Genomic DNA, 5,753 nt, shown 5'->3' with positions numbered 1-5,753 from the left:
AAGGAAATGCATTGATGCCCCTAATCTTGCTTCTTGTGGTGGGCCCATCTCTGCACGCTATGCATTGATTTTTAATTCTGGCAAGTGGGGCCCATGGTTTTATAATCCAGACCGTTGATCTGCCGCATCGGACTTTCAATTTTAAATACTTTAAAGATTTTTATTAACAGAAGATTCCACAACCAATATTAAGACCTTTTTCCATCGACCACTGTTGTAATTCTCTTCTCAGCCGTATATCTTTAAGCCAATAGTCAAAATACCAGGATTTTGAGATCGAGGAGATTTTTGAGGCACGCTGAATCCAAGATAGGGTATAGTAGATCAATGGTCAAGATTGTCGATTCATGGTCCCACTTATCACCATAAAAGTCTCATTTATACCGAACAATGATGTGGGCCACACATGATATAACTCCTCTCTTCTTACCGGAAGATCATATGGAAGGGAGAGAATAAAAGTATGTTGGAAACTAGTTATCATGGAGAAAGCGTGACAACCTGTGGCATGCATAGAAATTGGGTATAAACAATTTATATTCCGCCAGAGTATAATAAGTTGATGCTTGGGCAGTTCAAAATTGTTAAGTAATTGATATATAGAGTACATGTAATTCAAACTAAAATGCCCAAACCATCGTTGCTAGTTTAGGTGTATCATGAATAAAAAATTATTCTTATTTGATAATCTAAAGATTAGATTGTTGGATATTAATTGGACAGTTAAAATGAAAATATTCAACTGTCTTATTTCAAAAAAGCAAGTGTCCACGAACCAGAGGTTGACAGTGGGCTCTTCAATTTAGTCAGTTTGGTTCGAGTTTTCATATCCTAGGTGTAATATTTGTAAGTGCATGAGTATCATGCATCATACACCGCCAGAGTATCAAATAACATCTCAACGTCAGAATAAGAGGCATGATATAGTAGTCGGCGGATTACTAACATACGGCAATGTATATGTGAGATCAGAACCGTTCAATGGGTAGATCCCACCATGATAAGTCTATGTGAAGAATGCCAACACCCAAAAATTACCCTTTCCATGTATGGACGGATAAGATTAAGGAATGCATGGCGTCCACGTTTTGAATTGATAGGATTATCTTTGCAGTAGAGGTGTGCCGTCCATGGAGTATTAATGGTGGGCCCCCAACAGTTGAAAGTGCACATGGCCCAGCTGGCAGACTACTGTTTCATTTCACTTGTCCAAGGACTGCCTGTAAAGATGATTCACCTGCCGTTTACCCTAAAAAAATAATGTGTTGGTTGGTGTGGTTGATTGATAACGGTACCTAGTTTTGAAATAATATTCATGTGAACTTCGGTTGTATCCGTTGTACGATACAACCCTTTTCTTCTTTAGAATTTTCATTTTCAATCTTGCCTTTGAGAGTATCGTATGAATGTTTTTACTTGAAGTCTGGCCTATCATGCATTTAAAATTGGGAAATACTCGAGTGCCTTCGTAGCATTATAAGTTATAGTGCTCTTAGTTGCATTGGACCACTTAGTTCAATCTATTAATCTAGACCGTTCATTAGATCCAATGTATATTTCTTAGGCTACAAGGAAAACATCCCACTGATTTAGCAAATATTAACCATTTGATCGATGACGTTAAAAATGGACGGTGAAGATAGTTCATACTAAAATAGGTCCAATAGAGGATTTTGATTATATTTGTTAGGGACCATTGTGGATTGCTTGATTCTAAATGATCACTTTTGTTTGGCAATCCTAACCGTCCATCTATGGCTTGAGAAAAGGATGGTTACAGATAATAAGGAAAAATTAAGGATTAGATTATCCGATCAGAATAAGGCCAAATTAAGGATGGATTAGATTGTCCATTTAGTTTAATTTTTAAGTGGTGGCTCATGAAATGTGTATTGAATGCGATGGACGGTTTAGATCAATCAATTGAATTGTTCAAATGAACCAATGCAACCAGGAGCTCTGTAACTAGAAATGCTCTAAGACCATTTCTCAATAACGCAGGTTGGGTGGTCCACGGCCTTACCCAACATAGATAATTATCATTAAAATGGTAGACCCCAACATAAAGATTGTCTGGTACAAAAATTAGTGTGATTTACTCATTAGGTGGACCACAACAACGGTCGAATGTTAACACATATACAAGTATGGTCCACCTAACTCAATGGATCGACCTGATTCCTTATGAGGGTGAGCTTGGTGAGGCCTATCAGTTTCATGGTATTGGTTTAGAACACGCAATGCAGTGGCAAGAAAGATGACACCACGTGGCGTGTTGTGGAACGTTGCTTATAGGTTCTTTTGATTGATTCCGTTTGAAGAGAAATAATTTTTAGACATGGGACACTATATTAATTCCCCTTATTTGGCATTAGGATTACCAGGGGGATGGCACCTGCTATCTGCGTGGAGAGAGATGGATGGGACTTAAGATAGAAGGATGCATGCGGCTAAAGATGACACTGAGTTTTATTTGGCCATAATGTGGCATCATTTCATTGGCCCATATTAGGTGGGCTCAATTCTAATAAGAGTTTGAAAGGTTAATGAAATAGACATGGATTGTGTCCTACCCCCGGTGTGCAGCTGAGAACAGCGGGAGCTTGGAGTGGATGCTGTAATGTAAGGGTCCTATCCACACTGACCATCCATATTTTCTTGTATCATTTCAGGGTACAAGCCCAAAAACAAGGCAAATCCAAGGCTCAAGAGGACCGCACTATAGGAAGCTGTAGTGATAATGATTCTCACCAATGATTCCCACTGTTGAAACTTTTTTAGGGCCCACTATGATATTTATTTTCCATCCAACCTATTCATAAAGTTATATAAATGGGCGAAGAGAAAACACCAATATCAGCTCCGTCCAAAACTTTTGTAGCCCTTGGAAAGTTTTAAGTGGCAAGAGTTTAATCCCCATTGGATAGTCCACTTGAGCCTTGGTTCTACCTTATTTTTCGGCTTGTATGTACCCTAAAATGATTGATACAGAAAAATGGATGGATGGTGTGGATAAGACTTATGCATCACAGTAAACTCCTAATGGCGTGTTTGGATTTACGGCCCAGATGGTGTTGTACTGTGTTACGACGTCTAAAGTACGTTATCCGCAGTTTGATTTCGAATGCAAAACGGATGTCCACAAGCGACGTGAGTACAATGCTGACCTTTTGGACGTGCATTGTGATACGGTGTCTGGAATACCATGTTCATACAGATTGCAAAACAATACCATACGTGAATCGCCCTAACTTTTCTCAACCGGAGATCTGCATCCCAATGAAATGGTGCCATGTTACATACTGATAGAAGTCAATATTACCTTGCCAGACTAAATCCACTTCTAAGGGAGTAACTCAGTATTCTTTGTTGAATTGAGTAAACTCTATTAGACCCATTGTGAATTGTGAATGTACCTGGCTTATCCATGTTATCCATTTATTTTTTTAAGCTCATTTTAAAGATTTATTTAAAGCTCGATTCCACCCTACAAAACAAGGGTATAATAATGTCTATCATGAAACCTTCCCGAGGCACTAATGATGTGTCCACTCGAGATTTAGATATGCTTTAATTTTAGCACATACCCAGCACCCTGATCCATAGCAGCTCAAGTGGCAGACTGGGTGAAAGATAACTCGTTTTAACACTACATAGATAATGTCAAGAAAATCTGTACGAAGGTAAAATACAAATATTACCGTGATCTAAAACCTTTATGCCCACAAAAAGTTTTTAATGGAAATTCATCACTGTTTCTAGTGGTACGGTCCACTTGAGATTTGGATCTTCTTAAGGTTTGGAGTAGAGTCTTAAAATGAGATTACAATACAAATGAACAATATAGATATATAGAAAATAGATCAAGGTAAGCTAATCCCTCCCTTATAAGGGGTGTGTGTGTGTGTTTATATATATATACACACACGTGCGTGTTGGTTTTATCAACGCCGCCCATCTATTTTGCAAGATCATTTTAGGGAGATCCACTGCTATCAAATGTACGGTGGAAATTTGAGAGATCTCACCTTCTTATCCATATGGCTCTTGTACAGTGGCTGTGTCCATGCGTCCGAACCGTAGAATCTTCCAGAAAACCAATGCTTTTTCCTTCGTCGTGAAAACCGACAGTGATTCGGTCAAATCGACTTGAGGCTATCATTACGAGTTGACTGCATACTCAACAAAGATCCAGACCATTCATCACGTAGACCCCACTGTCAATATAGGATGGACCTGTGGTGATGGTCGGTTGGAGAAAAGGTCCAACGGTACAAATCAAACGTGTACATCTGTAGATGAATGGCCCGGATCTCTCATACGTGGGACTTCCACGGGATATCTGACGTGTTCCGATCCACTGTAGATGTATGTATCCGCAACTTCGACGCCGAATATGGACGAGTCATTAGACACTATTCATCAGAATTTTTGACCGTTGAAATTCTTTCATACCGTAGATTTGATTTGCACCGTTCAGATGGTTACGATCATCGAATCCGTGTCTATTTTCAACTATTTTCCATCTCCAGTAGTTCTGACTGGATGAACGGATCTGATTGATACATCACCCAAACACGTGTGCTGTGGAGAGGTCATTGTACTGTATTCTAGACCTTGCATCTGTGCCGTATATATACCTTCCACCGAAAATACAACTCATTAGCAAGTGGGGCCCACACCTGTCAGCAGAGCAGAAAGGCAGAAGGAACATCACGTGACGTCTGAGGCAGAATGTGAAAACTCCCAACAACGGCTCCTGTACGGCTTTACGCTTTCCCTATGCCTTGAAGAATTATATGATACTCAGGTTACCTCTCACGCTTGATACACAAGCTCTAAGAAATTGGATACGTGGCATATTTTAACTCAAACAAACCGACTAAGTTGTGCAGCCCACTCTTTCCAAGTGTCTCGATATTTGGTTAAACAATCCTAACCTCTGATTCTCATACAGTTATTTGTGTAAAAGGAACCGTTGGATTTTCTCATTTTTTACTGCTATTAAATGTCCACCAATCTGTGGGGTCATCTTAATTGTTAAGTAACATCCAATCCGTTCATCACTTGATCCATCATTCTAGGAGCCTTGAGACATAAAATTATACTGATCCAAAACTAAAGTGGGCCACACCGTAGGAAAATATATGGGAACGGAGACGTCCACGGTTGAAAACTTCCAGAGACACATGATCTTCATATGAAATCCAACCAGCCAATAATCTGACTACATCAAGGATGAAGAGAAAAGCCAAATATCTGTCTCATCCAAAGCTTCGATGGGATCCAGAAGATTTCAACGGTGTGTATCCTATCAGTTCTTATTTGTGGTGTGGCCTCTTTGAGTATTGGATTGGCCTGATTTTAGGATATTCTAACCTTGTTATGATGTGTTGCATGATGAACGGAGTGGATTTAGCACGGACATCAAGATAGGCCATGGGCATGCATACTGACGGTGCTCTTTATGCCGTACCACGATCCATACGTTTTATCCACGCCGTTGGTTTATTCTCTCAGATCATTTTAGATCAAAGATATGGGCCCCTAGGAAGTTTCTAATGTTGAGCGTGCGGAGTTGTGCACCTTTCGATCTGCCTCATGTCAGGCAAAATGAATGGACGGTGTGGATGAGAAAAGGCATGCATGTTGGTGGGATACACAGAGTACCGACGTGGGACCTGACGTGGCAGTAAGCAACCCCTTCTGCCTCCATCGAATTAAATGCGGAACATGGAAGTGTCGGTGTAACA

Source organism: Magnolia sinica, chromosome 10 (assembly GCF_029962835.1).
Source record: "Magnolia sinica isolate HGM2019 chromosome 10, MsV1, whole genome shotgun sequence".
Classification (NCBI taxonomy): Eukaryota; Viridiplantae; Streptophyta; class Magnoliopsida; order Magnoliales; family Magnoliaceae; genus Magnolia; species Magnolia sinica.
Note: the sequence above shows the minus strand (reverse complement) of the source record.